This window comes from Miniopterus schreibersii (assembly GCF_964146895.1).
Source record: "Miniopterus schreibersii genome assembly, chromosome: 10".
In the NCBI taxonomy this organism is placed as follows: Eukaryota; Metazoa; Chordata; class Mammalia; order Chiroptera; family Miniopteridae; genus Miniopterus; species Miniopterus schreibersii.
Window position 1 is genome coordinate 30588122 of NC_138110.1, and position 16696 is coordinate 30604817.

The window sequence follows — 16696 nt, forward strand, 5'->3', positions numbered from 1 at the left end:
CTAAGCCTCCTGACCACAAGACAGTCACATGACCCGGCCAGGCCAACCACAGGACCTCATCCCTTGGCTTCTTGAGTTACAGAGCAGGAAGCCTGTGTATCTAGGACTGCAGTCAGTGACACTACCCAACACACAGAGAAAGCCCACCTGCAATCCAAAAGAATGAGGACAAGCAGAGGCATACAGAACAAGAGGCAGAGGGTCCTGATGATGACCAAGTCCTTGACTCTTCCTTGGCTTTTGTGAACACCCAGAAATCCTCTATTAATCTCCCTTTCTGCTTAAGATAGTTTTAATTAAATTCCTGACACAACCAGAACACCTGGGATGGCAGGGGGAGAGGAGGAGTGGAAATTATAGGTAAAATCAAGCAGGTTCTGGTTCATACTTTTTAGTGCCCCAAATCACAAAAACATTAAATATCCTAAGTATGTAAAAACTCATCATAGTAATAAAGGATCACAGCACAACACACGTATCTACCACCTAGATGAATAAAGAACATCACCTTTAATGTTCCCTCTCCAATCCTCTCTTCTGCAGCTCCTCAATGCCAACCTCTATTCAGAACCTATCATTTTACCTTTTCCTGATACTTTTATCTCATAGTATCCTTAACAATGCTTGTTTACATTTGTTTCTAAACTGCTTATAAATACAAAAATCTGAGACTTGCTTTTTTTCTAACAGTGTTCCTGAGATCCATCCATATGTTGCATATAGTTGTTAATTCATTTTCACTACTGAATAGTATTCCATTGGCTTAGCATACCACATTTTATCCATTCTACTCTTAATGGACATTTAGTTCTTTTTAGGTTTCTGTTATTACAAGCAGTACTGCTATGAACATTTCTGCACGTATTTCCTGGTACACACGTGCAAATATATTTATTTAGGGCAGAGGTTGGCAAATTTCTTCTGCAAAAGGCCAGATAGTAAATATTTTAGGCTCCGTGGGAAATCTCTGTTGCAAGCACTCTACTCTGATACCACAAAAGAAGAGTAAATGATATGTAAACAAGTAAATGTAATAGCATTTCAAAAAAACTTTATTTATGGACACTGAAATTTGAATGTCATATAATTTTCACATCACAAATTACAAAATATTATTTTAATTTTTTAACCATTTAAAAATGTTAAAAACCTTTCTTAACTATGAGTCCTGATCTAGAGTATATCCCTAGGGGTATTAGGTCATAGGAAATGCATATTTTAAATATGACTAAATATGATCAATTTGCTTTCCCAGATAGTTGAAGCAAAACAGAATGCAAAATGAGAGCTCTGTATGTTATCCTTGGCAACACTTACTGATGTCAAACTTTACTTTTTGACAATCTGCTGTTTGTGTAGTTGGTAACTTAATGTACTTTTATTTGCATTTCCCCACCATCTCTGACCTTACTGGCCATTCTGTTTCCTCTTACTGAAGTCTAGTTCACTTTTCTACTGGCTGGGTTGATTTGTCTTTTTCCTGTTAGTTTGTAAAGACCTCTCTATAGTCTGGATCATAAACCTGTGCCAGTACACATACTGCAAGTATCTTTTCCCAGTTTACAGCTTATCTTCTTAGTAAGAGCTGTCTCTTAATGGTTCACATTTTCTAAATCTTAAATTCTTCTCTATGTAGAGACTATTTTAAAGTTTTATCCTTCAGGTTTAAGTAGAGATTCAATGTCATTTTCTTCCATGTGGATAACCAACTGTCGCAGTACTATTTAATGAAAGTTCACCCTTTTCCTAATGGTGTGTAATGCTAACTTTGTCATAAGCTTGGTTTCCAAGGTTCTATTTCCTGTTCCACTGGTCTATCTGTCTATCCCTACACCACACGGATGTCTTAATTATTACAGCTTTATAGCAAGGCGTCTCACTTTTCACCACTTCTTGAGAAATGCCTTGGCTACTCTCGACCTATTGGCCTTCCTTAGCTATGATCGACCATTTAATTACTTAAAATAATATTCCATCCACTGCAAAAGAAATCTAGTAGTTAAAACTGTTTACATGACTATGGTGAAACAATTCTGTTCTGAGGGAATAAGTTTTAAAAATCATAAAGATCATAAAAAAGAAGTTGGTATTGAGGAAGGAATTAAACTCAAGTTTAATAGTTAAGTTCCAAAAATGTTTCTCAAAATGATACCATTTTCAAAATAACTTTTATGTCTACTATATGGTGTTTCTTAAAAAAAAAGTTTTAGTATTTTAGAGTCACAACTCATTACAAGCTCTCTGGATATTTACTGAGTCCTTGCCAACTATGTTCTTGATACCGTGTCAGGTACTGTGTATAGTACAAGCATAAAGGCAATGATCCACACCACGGAAGCTCTTATCACACTGCCAATCACTAGTCTAAGAGACACGCCATTCACATTATAACACAAACATAAATTCAGGAAACTTGGCAGGGAAAAGACATCCAGATACAGAAGTTTCTAAACAGGTTTTATCAGAAGGCAGTAAAAGATGCTAAACTTTCTGCAACAAGGTTCTCTTTAAAGTAAATTTTTTCTATAATTGTTTTCTATCTCTCCTCTATCTAAAACCCTCTATGGCTTCCCCCTGTTCTTCTGTTTTGTTCTAAAGAATAAAGAACACTGTTACTACAGGAACCAAACCTGAGAGTTCTTACTAAAGCAAGTCTATGGTCAACTAAGTTAGGAAAACGTTGTAAGCTCTCTTTGCCCTGGGAGATTCATACTGTGTATTATGGCACTGAAGGTTCTGTGAAGTTCTGCAATAAGGAAACCTATTTAACTTTATTAACTCAGAACTTCTCATTTTCAAGCATGGAACTTTTCCCATATACTTTGTCTTTTTTTTTTGCATAATATAAAGCAGGTTTCAAACAGCAATAAATAGAGTAGTAGAGATTGGTTTCAAATCCTGGAAACAGGCAATTTTTAAACTATGAGTTATTTTCTTTTTGCAAAACTGATGTATCTGTAAATCTGCAAATTCTGTAAAAAAGAGATCCCATTCTGTTTAAAAGTCCCTCACGAGGAAGGCCATCATGAAGTGAAAGTTAATTCTGTCCAGTATCTTGATCTGTTTTAAGTTCATATCTCTGTGTTGTTCCTTAACATAACATATACCTGGATATAATACAAAAGTTGTGGACGAAAATGGGACATCCAAAAGTCACCATTATATAAATCCCTAAAAGAAAATATTCTACAAATTTCCCCTCAGAGAAGTGAAATCTGTCAACTATTTCTACTCTCAATTATTTTTTCTAAGTTTAGAATATCATATTCTAAAGAATATATCAGCACTAAATACTACATTCAGCAAATGCAACATTATTTCATGTAGGATACTGTGAGGAAGGAGCTAACACAGCAGGTCTGTTTTACTCAATCCCTGCTAATCTCTGGGGGAATGCCTGGAGCCATAGCAATGACCCCTGGCCAAACTCTGAGAACTAAACTCCTGAAATATTCAGTCACTGGTTAAGGATGTTAGAGGCAGTGGGTCAGGATGTACCAAGATGTTAGCATTGTTTAAAGTAATCATCAAGATTTATGATGTGTACCTTATCTGTTCTGGTTTCTAAGTTTCAGTTACTAGGGCCATATGGCAGAAATGTGCCTATGTGACCAGCTTTCTATAAGAACTCCGGACTATAATACTCATGTGCTTCCCTAGCCAGAGACATCTTGTACATGTCTCTTATCATTCACAGCCAGAGGGGAAATTGTGTCCATGTAATTCTCATAGTGGAAAGACTTGGAAGTCTGTGCCAGATCTCTAGCATTAACCTATACATATATTTTCCTGCTGTTCCTGCATTGTATCCTTTGCTCTAATTAACCATGAGTACAACATTATGTTGAGTTTTGTGAGTCCTTCCAGCAAATCAAACTAGTGGGCAGTCATGGGATCCACAAAACAAACTACACTAAAGAATCTCTCAGTTTTCAGAAGCTAAACAATCATAATCACAATCTCCTTAAATGAATAATCAGTATATAGGGTAAAAGCTAACACAGTAGGCCTGAGACTGCTATCCTCAGAAAGACTTGGTTGTAAGGTTGGCCCTTAGCTGGCATTTGGGAACTTGAATGATAAGTAGTTCCCCACACCAGGATAAAAACTTATCTTAAAAAAGGACAAGTGTGCCCCACTGTGCCTATACTGTTTGTAAACAGTATGGTTTATGCAAAACACCTGCTTTTCTTCTGGGAGCCTGAAATTTTGGTACATGCTAGGCAGAGGGTGCTTCCACCATGAGCCCTAATAAAAACACTGGCAACGAGTCTAACGAGTTTCCCTAGCTGATAGCACTTCACATGTGTTGTCAAAGCTCACTGCTGTAAGAATAAAGCACATCCTGAGTGACTCCACTGGGAATGGACTCTTGGAAGCCTGTGCCTAGTTCCCTCCAGACTTCACCCCCTGAACTTTTTTCTTTGTTAATATTGCTTTGTATCTTTTCGCTGTAATAAATCTTAGCCATTATTATGACTATATGCTGAATCCCATGAGTCCCCCCTAGCCAATCACTGAACCTGAGGGTGATCTTGAAAGCCCCTAACACAGCAGCATATTAAAACTTGCGTTCAAATTTCAATTTCTACAGTATTAGTTATGTGATTCTATAAACATGGGCCTCTTTAGGCCTCTAAATGAAAAAATCACACCCACCTTATAGTCCCGTAACACAAAATTAAATGAGGTAATGTACAACATACTCAGATACTATAGTACACAGTCAGTAAATATTACATTGTATTTCTAGAAGTGCTTTCTTATATGAAACAAAAATTGGAGACCTTTTATATTTTTACTGATGCAATGAGAATTCAAACAGCCATTTGGAGTACTGAAAAGAGACACTCAGAGACAAACTTTAACCCTGTATCTTCAACACTGGCTCCAAGAGTGATTTATGAGTCCACATGACAGGATTAGTGGGTAAGCTCAAGCAGGTTAAACCCTCTATAGTCAGTATGTTTTTATTTCTAAACCTGGTCTTCATTTAGTCTTCAAATTAAACTCCCTAATGAAAAGTGAATGCACTGATTAATTAGTACTGAGCTATGCCTGATGGTTAAATATCTCAAATTACTAAACTGGAATTTTAGTACAAGCCATCTATCTTCTTGTGTGTATATGAGGCATAAAGTCCAGTCAACAAACGTTTGAAACCTTCAGAGCTATAAGAACAAACACCAATGTAAAAAGAAGTGGAACCCTGAAGTCATTCACTCCCAGCTATCAACTTACCCCAAAGTGGTTTTTCAAATGAATTCATATCCCAAATCCATATGTCCCACATCTCCTGTTGAAAAATAAATTTCCTATTATCAGTTTATTAAAGAATAACTCTATCCTCCGCCTTACCTCAGCCACCCTATTCCACTGGACTACAGGTCAGCCACACCTCCCAGTGCTGGCACACAAAGTGTTCAGTTAATGTCTGGCTCATGAATGCGACAATGAATAAAGTATTACTGGAACCAACACCAAGCTCAATGGAAGTACTTGCCTCCTCTTACAAATCTATGAGGATATTAACTTTCCAGATGGGCAAGCCAAAGACACATAAATAGCATGTGTGGCAGATATTGTTTGTTCCTTTTATTTTAAAAATTTATCTTTATTGTTGAAAGTGTTACAGATGTTCCCTTTTTCCCCCATTGTCCCCCCTCCTCCCCACTTCCACACCCCACTATTGTCTGTGTCCATGGGTTACACATATATGCATATAAGTTCTTTGGTTGATCTCTTCCCTCCCCCTCCGACCCTTTCCCTCTGATAATCCTCAGTCTGTTGCATGCTTCCATATCTCTGGATCAACTTTGTCAGTTTATTCTGTTCATTAGATTCCACACATAAGGGAGATCATGTGATACTTGTCTTTCTCTGATTGGCTTATTTCAGTTAGCATAATACTCTCCAGGTCCCTCCATGCTGTCTCAAAGGGTAAGAGATCCTTCTTCTTTACAGCTGCCTAGTATTCCATGGTGTAAATGTCCTACAGCTTTTTTATCCACTCATCTACTGATGGACACTTGGGCGGTTTCCAGATCTTAGCTACTGTAAATAATGCTGCCATGAACACAGGGGTGCATAAGTTCTTTCTGACTAGTGTTTCCGGCTTCTTAGGATATATTTCTAGAAGTGGGATCACTGAGTCAAATGGCAGCTTCATTTTTAATAACTTGAGGACACTCCACACTGTTTCCCACAGTGGATGCACCAGCTGCATTCCCACCAGCAGTGCACTAGGGTCCTTTTTGTTTGTTCCTTATCTCACCCTCAGAGACTCTATGTTTTCCAAGGCATTAGATCCCCAACTGAATTCAAGTGATCATTCTTCTTGCCAGTGCAAATGACCATTTCCAACCAATGGCACCTGAAGGGAAGTCTGTTAGGAAGCCGTCAGGAAAAGTTATGCTCCCTCACAGAGATGCTGGAGGAGAAACTATACTTTTCCACCTTTGAATACTGTTTGTACAGAATACACAGAAGTGCTGCAGCCATCCTAAGGTCATGAGGAAAACCAACATGCTGAGGATGGCAAAGTGAAGACATACGGAGTCACTGAGCATACAAACCATGAAATCTCCTACATCTGGACTTCTTGTTAGGTGAGTTGATAAAGCCTTCATTGTTTAAGTAGGTATTCTACCACTACAGTGAAAAAATCCCAATACACTACTCTGCAACCTACGATTACTGATTAAGATAGGCATGTATTCTGTGAAGAAGAAAAAAAGTGAGATGTGCATCAGTGGAGAATCTAAATTAAGGAGTCTACTTTTACAGGATTACACAGAGGCAGAATTTCAATAAAAATTTAAAAGCTACAAACTAGAACTTGGTTTATAACATGCCCATCTTAGACACAGCATTAATCTAGCACAATCTCATATCCCTAATTTATTCAAATTTTAATAAATATCAAACTTGTGCAAGACACTATGCCAAGTAAAATCTGATGTACATAAATGTGAAAACGACTCAGTCCCTGACCTCAACAAGCTTGCAGTTTATGGGGAGACACAGCAAGGCAAGTCTGTGTGGCACGTCACAATTTACAAAATAATTTTGCGTCTTTGTGACAGGTGCTAAATTATAAGAGGCAAAACTGGTAGGGGACAATGATAGGGGAATTGATTTGGGTTATGAAAAGGCAAAAGGATATTTCAAGTGGATGAAACAGTCTGAGCGAAAATAGGGAGGCACGAAAATTCAGGGAATGTCTAGGGGACCGCAAACAGAAAAACTGGGAGATATGGTTGAGGGGGTGAGTTCATAATGGGGGTAATCTTGGCTATCACACTAAGGAATGTGAAGAGCAATGGTCAGGGGGAGTTCACCCACGCTTTTACTTTTATCTCCTGGATATAAGTGCCAAATCATTACAACAGAATACTGTGGTTTCAGTATGCAGTTCAACCATGAACTCAGACACTAGAAATATACTGCCACCATCAACAATGGAAACCCCCAGGGATCCTGGGGGGCAGTTTTGGCAAGTAAAGGATCAGGCAGGAATCTCCTCCAGGGCAGGGATCCACAGTATTTTCTGGCCATTGGTCCTCAAAATCTCCAAGGTTTTTGTTCTGTGTTTTTGCTGAAACACCAACTTTAACCCTGAGTTCTAATGTTGCCCTCTTCCCCTCAAATTATCACTCTCTTACCTTTACCACCTTCTAAACAAGTAGTCTTTATTCTCTGTCCTAATTTCTCAACTCCTTAACCCAGTGTAGTCTAGCTTCAATTCAATGAAACTGTTGGCTGATCAAGTCACTGTAATAACCTAACTACCAAGACCAATCTCTTCCCCAGACTCATTCTACTTGCTATCTCATCCTTTCAATTACTTTTGCAATAGGCAGGCTATAAATAAAATATAACTTCTTCTTTTCTTGGCTCCCAGGGTCATTTCTCGTCCTTCGACTTTTCTGACTATGCTTTAGTCTTCTTTACCGACTCACATCACTCTGCCCTGGATCTGTCCTCAGGCTGCCTAACACTCTACACACCCTCCCTGGAAACTGACCAGTGGGAAAGCTTCACCTACCATGCACCAATGGCTCCATATCTGTAACTTCTTCCTGGTACTCTCTGGTTAGGCTACAAGCTCCTCTAGCATGAGAATTATGTTTTTCATATTTGAGCCTTAAAAACCTTATGAAATATCTGAAGACAGCAGAAACTCAAATACAAAATAGCATACTCCATCCCAACATCATTCTTTATAGTTTCCTAGTGCTTTACTTTCAAATCTAGCGCCAAACACTAATTTATATCATAACATATATTAATCAGTTTATTAATTAGCTTGTAAGCTTCATGAGTGCAGATATTTTATTTTGTTTAAGGCTATTACTACAGCACCCGGAATAGTATCTGACAGACACATGGTAGAAGAGTTTAAAAATTAGTTGTTAAGTGAATAAAAATACCAGAAAACAATGCCATGTAAGGAATAAAGGTAACTGAAATTAAAGCATTTTAAGGCTGCTGTGTTTAGGCAGAAGGTAGAAATATTTAATTTACTTTAGGCTTTTTTAGGATCAATTATTATTAAAAATTAAAAGGTAACAACTAGGTAAAGACGTGAAATTAAAAAACAAAGTTGAAAAAAGGAGGAATAAGAAAATCAATCAATTCAAAAAAACTGGAAATAAATTTAAAATCAGAAAAAAAACTCCACAAATATAGAAAGCACAAAATGAAATGGTAGAACCAGATCTCAAAACACAATTAAAATAAAGATAAAAAAGACTAAATGTATACATTAATAAATAAATTGTAAGATTGGATTTTTAAAATAAAACCTATATGCTATTTGTGAGACATACACTAAAAACTTAAAGATTCAGAAAAGTTAAAAGCAAAAGCAACCTCACCAAAGAAAATATACAGATGGCAACTAAGCATATGAAAAGATGCTCCACATTATATGTCATCAGGGAAATGCAAATTAAAACAACAATAAGATACCACTACACACCTATTAGAACCTTGAACATGACAACACCAAAAGCTTGTGAGGAATTCTCTCTCATCCAACAAAAACACTCACCCACTGCTGGTGAGAACGCAAAATGGTTCATGCACTTTGGAAGAAAGGTTGGCAGTTTCTTACAAATCTAAACATATGCTTACCATACCATCTAGCAATCACGCTCCTTGGTATTTACCCAAAGGAGCTGAAAACGTTTGTCTATGTAACAACCTGCACATGGATGTTTACAGTAGCTTTATTCATTACTGCGAAAACCTGAAAGCAACCAAGGAGTCCTTCAGTAAGTGAATGGATAAACTGTGGTACATCTAGACAATGGAATATTATTCAGTATTACAAAGAAATGAGCTTATATTAAGCCATGAAAACACATGGAAGAATTGTAAATGCATATTACTAAGTGAAAGAACCCAATCTGAGAAGGCTACATGCTGTATGATCCCAACTACACGACATTCTAGAACAGGCAAAACTATGGTAAAAATAAAAACACCAGGGGTGGAGGGTCAGGGTAAACAGGAAAACACAGAGGACTTTTAGGGCAGTGAAAATACTCTGTATGATATTATAATGATAGCTATATGTCATTATACATAGGCCTAAACCCACTGAATATACAACACCAAGAGTGACCCTTAGGTAATCTATGGATTTTGAGAGATTATGATGTGTCGTTGTAGGTTTATCCTTGATTTTTCAAAAAAGTACCACTCTGGTGAGTAATGCTGATAATGGGGGAGGCTATGCATGTGTGGGGCAAAAATTCTGTATGTGGGAAATCTCTGTACCTTACTCTCAATTTCAACCTAAAACTGCTCTAAAAACCAAAGCCTTTTTAAAAAGTGAAAGTATGGGAGATTTACACATAGAAAGGTAAAATAACTTATACTGGACTAACCCTCCAACAAACAACAATTATATATTCTGGCCAAAATATAAAAACAACTATTTAAAAGCACTGGAGAGCAACCAAATGGCAGAAACCAGAGAGAAGCCAACCCTTGAAAGAGGAGAACTATACTTGGTGAGATTTCCCTTTATATGCTTGCTGAGGATAGATACCAGCCTAAATTGTTCACAGTAGCTGAAACTCAAGAAGGAAATCACAATCTTACTGGATTGAGACATCAAAGGATGAAATTTCGATCTAGCAGAGCAACTACAAAGTTTCCTAGAAAACAGAAAACTCCAAAATATATGTTTATAAACTCCACCATAATCCTTAGCTGGGCCCTGAATCACACAACACAGGAGAGAGTCCAGAGGCCCCAAAGAAAAGCAACAGCTATAGATACCTGAAAGCTCTGAGCAAATATATCAGCTGTTGCCCAAATGCAGGTTGGAGCTTAAGTCTAGGCAGGTGACTGCCTGTTAAAACAACAAAGAATCAACACACTTTAGGAGAAAACAGAATTGCAGGTCTCAGAAACATATCATCCACAATTTCCAGTTTACTATAGAAAATTACTAGCCATGAAAGTAAACAGGAAATGTGATCCACAGTCAAGAAAAAAGCAATCAATATACACTGAACACAAGATGACCTAGATGCTGGAATCAGTTGAGGACTATAAAGCAGCTACTATAAATATGTTCAAGAACTTTATTAATGAAGAGAGGGAACTCTCCAGACAAATAAAAACTATAAAAAGGAACCAAGCAGAACCAGGCACAACACAAAAATACGAAGTCTAAATGGAAAATTCACCTGACAGGTTCAACAGCAGATTACAGACCACGTAAAAAGTGATTAAAAACAATGATCCAGCCCGGCAGGGCGTGGCTCAGCGGTTGAACATCGACCTAGGATCCAAGAGACTGAGGTTCAATTCCCAGTCAGGGCACATGCCCAGGTTGCAAGCTTGATCCCCAGTGGGGGATGTGCAGGAGGCAGCCGATCAATGACTCTTATCATTGATGTTTCTCTCTCTCTCTCTCTCTCCCTCTTCTTTAAGAAAAGCAAGCAAACAAACAAAAAACATAATGATCGAATCTGAAGATCTGATGGGAAATAATTTTTTATAATGAACAGAGAGCCTCAGTGAGCAATGATATGATACCATTAAATTTACACATGAAAAATTGCAGTCCCAAAAAAAGAGTGGAGAAACATACGCAGAAAAGTATATTTAAAATGAATAGCTGAGACGGGCCGGGCGTGGCTCAGCGGTTGAGGGTCAACCCGCGATCCAGGCGATTGGGGTTCGATTCCCGGTCAGGGCACATGCCCAGGTTGAGGGCTCAATCCCCAGTTGGGGGCGTGCAGGAGGCAGCCGATCAATGACTCTCTCATCACTGATGTTTCTATCTCTCTCTCCCCCTCTCCTTTCCTCTCTCTGAAACCAATAAAGATTAAAAAAATAATAATAATAAATTAACAGCTGAAAATGTCCACAATTTGAGGAAAACTTAAAATTGCAAATCTAAGTCTACTAAACCCTAAGCAAGATAAATATGAAGAAAACCACATCTAAAACACATCATTATTCAAAGTGCTGAAAGCTAAAGATACAGAGAATATCATGAAAACAGCCAGAGGAAAAACAACATATAATATATAGAGAAAAATGGCTGACTTCTCATTACATGAAACAAAGACATGTTCAGGTAAAGCAAGCCAAAACAAGTCCTTTCCCAGAGACCTCTGCTAAAAGAAATGCTAAAGGAAGTTATTGAGGCAGAAGGGAAATGACACCAGATGGAAACTCAGGTCTGGGGGGCGAGGGGGAATGAAGATTTCGGTAATAGTAAATACACGAATAAATATAAAGGGCTATTTTCCCCTCTTAATCTCTTTAAAAGACATATGACTGATTAAAACAAAAATTATAACTTTGCATGATAAAATTTATTAATATATAGATATGATGCACAAAAAATTAGAGCAAAGGATAGAGGTGGGAGTTAACTGGAACTATATAGTTGCAAGAGACTTAAATTTTATGTGAAATACTACAACTCAGGGCCCATTCATGATAATTAAAACAAAAACAAAGAATTCTTGGCAAACTAGAAATAGGAATGAACTTTGTTAACCTGATAAAGGACAGCTGCCCCAAATTTACAGTAAACAAAATACATACTGGTGATGTGTTAGAAGTGTAACCGCAGAACCAGTTTAAAAATGTCCGATCCTGTTTCTAACAATATACTGAGTTCCTTTTCAGAGGCAACAGACCAAAACCTCAAGTCATGCCACCAAAGCATATGCAGAGGAGAAAATGCTGACCTCCATTTGCCCCCGGAACCAAAGTTTAGTCACTCTCCCCACACACCCTCCAACATCTCCCCTCACCCCCCCACCTATCCCCCACCCCTTCCATCATGAAACCAAAGGACCAGGACATAACTGAAGCTTACACACCAGAACCCTTTCAGAAGTGAAAGGTCCTTGGTGAGGGAAGATCTGGTACTGAAGTCCCTTACCATATCTTACCATAAATGGCCAAGTTCCAAAACTCTCTAATCAAAAACTGGACCACTGATACTTCCAAACTGGCCTGTTCCCCCCTAACCCTCAATCTTTGCCTTTAAAAGCCCTTGATTAAAAGCCATCAGGAAGTTTGGGTTTTAAGCGATAGCTTCCTGTATCCTTGTGCTTGGTGATCTGCAAATAAAACGGCTTTAATTTCTTCCTTGCAAACCTCAAAGTTCAGTGGCTTTGCTGTTCATCAGGCAAGTGGATCCTTGTTCAGTGTGGCAACAGAGATTCCCTTTCAAGTTAGAAAAAAGGAAAAAATGCCGTCTATCACTTCTTCCTGTTAAGAATGTACCAGAAGTCCTATGCAGAACAGTAAAAAAAGAAACAAATTTAAGAACCAGAAAGAAGAAAAACAAGTATTAGGAAATCCAATAAAATAAAGACAGTCAGAACTAATGAGAACTTTTAGCAAGGTTGCTGAATACAAGATCAACATACAAAATCCAGCTGAATTCTTTTGCCAACAGTAACTAGAAATTTGTTTAGAAAGACCTTAAAAAAAAAAAAAAGGAGAACATGCTCACATATGGAAGGTGTACTACAGTAAAGAAGTAAATTCCCTCAATATTAATTAATTAAGGTAGATGAATCAAATCTCAACATATTTTTTTATTGAACTTAAAGTTTAAAACTTATAATTGTATTGAACTTAAAGCAGATCCTAAAAATCACATGGACGAGCACAGCCAAGAAACCCAATATAATTAGAACAACAAGGTGAAAGAACTGTGTCTACCATATGTCAAGCTACGGCAATTAAGTCAGTGTGATAAACGGGCAAAGATAGATTAAAAGAATAATGAAACTGAGAGTCCAGAGTCAGACCCACAAGAATATGCAAACCTGATATATGAAATAGATGGTACTACAAGCCAGTGTGAAAAAGATGGGCTACTTAATAAATGTTTATCCAAATGTAAGAGTAAAATAAAATTCCTTCTTCACACTATACAAAACACCAAAGGCTTCCAGGTGGGGTAAAGATCTATAGACATAAATCTCTAAAATTTTAAAATAAAATATAGGCAAATATCTTCATATCCTTGGGGAAGAACTTTTTAAACAATACTCAAAATGTACAAACCATAAAAGAAAAAAAATGAGTAATTTATAGTTTATTTGAAAATTAAAAATTTTAATACAACCAAAGACATCAGAGAGAGTTAAATAAGCCAAAGACTCGAGGCAAATAGCCACAACAGAAATAATCAACAAAAAATTAGTATTAGAATGTTTTAAAAACTTCTCCAAATCCAAACAAACAACAACACACAAGTGGAAAATGGCCAAAAGGCACGAATGGGAAAATCACAAATAGCCAATGAACATATAAAAATATGTTCAACCTCACTGGTATTCAGGGAAATGAATTTGACATCATAAGATTGGCAAAAACACAAGTGTTAGTGTTACCTTGGGTAGCTATATTAATAAAGGGAGGGAGCAAAGGGAATCAAACATTAGGCATAATAAAACTGGGGAGCATGAGTAGCATGTTTACTACACCAGGAAGCTACAGCTTCACACACACTCCAGGGGATCACAGCATTGCCCCACCAAGGATTACACCCCTCCCTTCCCTGGCTCTCCAATATTGGATTGGGGGGGGGGGGGGGTAAGCAGGTGCAGAATAGAAGCCAAATTGGTGCAGGGGGAGGTGCCTGACCAGAGAGGCCTGTCAGTCTAACCTGGGACAGGGATCATTGGCTAAGGGGTGTGGATCCATCAGAAGCCCAGTAAAGCTTGGGAAATTGATTCTTTGGAAAAAACTCCTGGTTCTTCCCAAGCCTGAGATGGTATAAAAGAACAAAGAAGAGAGCTCCCTACCTACCTACCTACCTACCTACCTACCTACCTACCTACTTCTAACAGATTCCAGCTGGGAACACAAACTAAGCTAGCTGGATGCTGGACTGGAATAAGCTTTAATATGGCACAGGATACCTGGACATTAGTCCTATTTCTGGCTCTGATTTTCCATGGCAGAATGGACAGAGATGGGACACTGGGGATGCAGGAAGGGCACACTCTTGATTTTGCATCGAGCACCCAAATAAATCTTACCACCACACCACAATCTCCCCTGCGTGGGTCTGTGAAACGCTTTCCTCGCAATCCCATGGAAGAACAAGATTTTCACTGGCAACATTAGTAAGAAATAAATAAATAAGACATTTATATAATGTTCCACATGTAATTTGGCACAGCCACTTTGGAGAGTAATCTGGCAATATCTATGAAAGGTGAAGAAAGCACTATCCCACCACTCAGTAATTCCAGTTCTAGGTACATACCCTAGAGAAACACTCTTGCACATGTGTATACAGAGATGTACAAAGACTGCAGCATTGCTTATAGCGGCTAAAAAAGAGTAACAACTTTAAATATACATCAAAAGGAACATGGATAAATGAACTATATAGCATTAAAATTAAACTACAACTATGTGCATCAATATGGGTAAACAAAACTGAAACATGTTCCATTATATGTAGTTTTAAAGCATATTAAAATCAGACATATTATTCATGGACACAAACATGTATCTTAAAGACAGGAAATACACATGAGAATAATATACCAAATTCACATCATGGTTTTAATTTCTAAGGAGGTAGAAAAGGGCTTCATTGGAACTTTTTTATATAAAAGATCTCAATAGAGGCAGACTGCTGGTTGCTCACCTAATATCTACTTTCCTTTTCTGATGATCAAACTGCTGTACTACTAAGGCTGGCTATTTGAATATCCTGGCCTGCCATGCAGATTAGGCAGCCAGTAAGCTCAGCAATCATGGGGTGGAGCTATGGGAAAAGTAATGAAAGGGAGACTGGCTTTAGCAGGACCTGAGCCCAGGCCCTTTCTCCTTCCCTTCTCCTGCCTGTAATGTGAGCATGAGGGTGAAGCTGCAAGAAGGACCTTCTTTGCAACCATGAGATGACCCTGAGAAAGAAAGCTACAAGCTAAGGACTGCAAAGCAGAAGATAAAAAGAGAGGATCCCTAATGACCACATAAGCTGCCATATCCTGAGTGGAAAACACTCCCTTTAAAGCACTTTTTTGGGGGGGAAGAAGGGGTGCAGGGATCTTTTAGATGCTAAATGACAGAGAAGCAAATAAAGAAAATGTTAAGACATGGGGGAAAGATGGGTTCATGAGTGTTTATCTTGTGCTACTGTACTTTCATATATGTTTAAATTTCTTTATTACAAAATCTCTGTTGCCTGGCCGGGCATGGCTCAGTGGTTGAGCACTGACCTAGGATCTAGGAGATGGTGGTTCGGTTCTACATGCCTGAGTTGTGGGCTAGATCCCTAGTGGGGGCCTGCAGGAGGGAGCCCATCAGTGACAACCCTCTCATCATTGATGTTTCAACTTTCTCTTTCCCTTCCTCTCTCTGAAATCAATAAAGATATATTTAAAATATATATATCTTACATCTGTTACATCTCTGATTTCAAACAAAGATTCTCAAATGTTACCCATAGACAACTATTAGCCAACAGATAAAGCCAAAATACAAAACGTATACTTTATGACGTGGCTAACCAGAGCGGATATTCACTAGTGAGGGGCACCAAAGTTTGCCACCCCAAAATACGCCTTTTGGAATACTGATTTTAGGCTGGTTATTAAAACACAAGACTCAGAAAGAAACTTTGATGCTCCCCCCTTACCTGCCTAAAGGAATTCAGACAGAAAAACCTGCTTAAGGAAGGAAGCATCAGCCAGGCCAGTGTGGCTCAGCTGGCTGAGCATCATCCAACGCACCGAAGGTCACCAGTTCGATTTCCAGTCAGGGCACATGCCCAGGTTGCAGGCTCAATCCTCAGTAGGGGGCATGTAGGGGGTAGCTGATCCGTGTTTCTCTCTCATGGATGTTTCTGTCTCTCCCTTTCCCTTCCTCTCTGTCCAAAATCAATAGAAGTATATACTTTTTAAAAAGTTCAAGAGAAGAAAAAAGAAGAGAGCATCATCCTAAATGTGGCAGACAGGGAGGAATCTAACAAAGCTTGTTTGTTGGACTCCCCACTGTGTCCTATTGTTTCAGGTGGCTCCACAAGAATTTGTTTGCCACATGTTTGTGCTTTCTCATTTACTTGTGAATGTCCTACTTCCCCTTTGAAGTCCCAGTCCCAGACCTCAATTACCGGACCTGTCTTCCTGGTCTCATATTTTTATGGGACCTCCACATGCATATGTAATAAATTTGGCCA

General features: G+C 38.3%; 1 protein-coding gene across 2 annotated transcripts in view; it reads right to left on the bottom strand.

The window, feature by feature from the left end:
- Positions 1-16696, bottom strand: part of GALNT1 (polypeptide N-acetylgalactosaminyltransferase 1) — a 97811-nt gene that overhangs the window by 56264 nt on the left and 24851 nt on the right. The window contains exon 2 of one of the 2 annotated variants that reach the window (XM_081149808.1): positions 5242-5296. The exons of the other annotated variant lie outside the window; for it this stretch is intronic. The gene's annotated coding sequence lies outside the window, so the exon portion shown is untranslated. The remainder of the gene's footprint in view (positions 1-5241; positions 5297-16696) is intronic. 2 annotated transcript variants of the gene reach the window in all.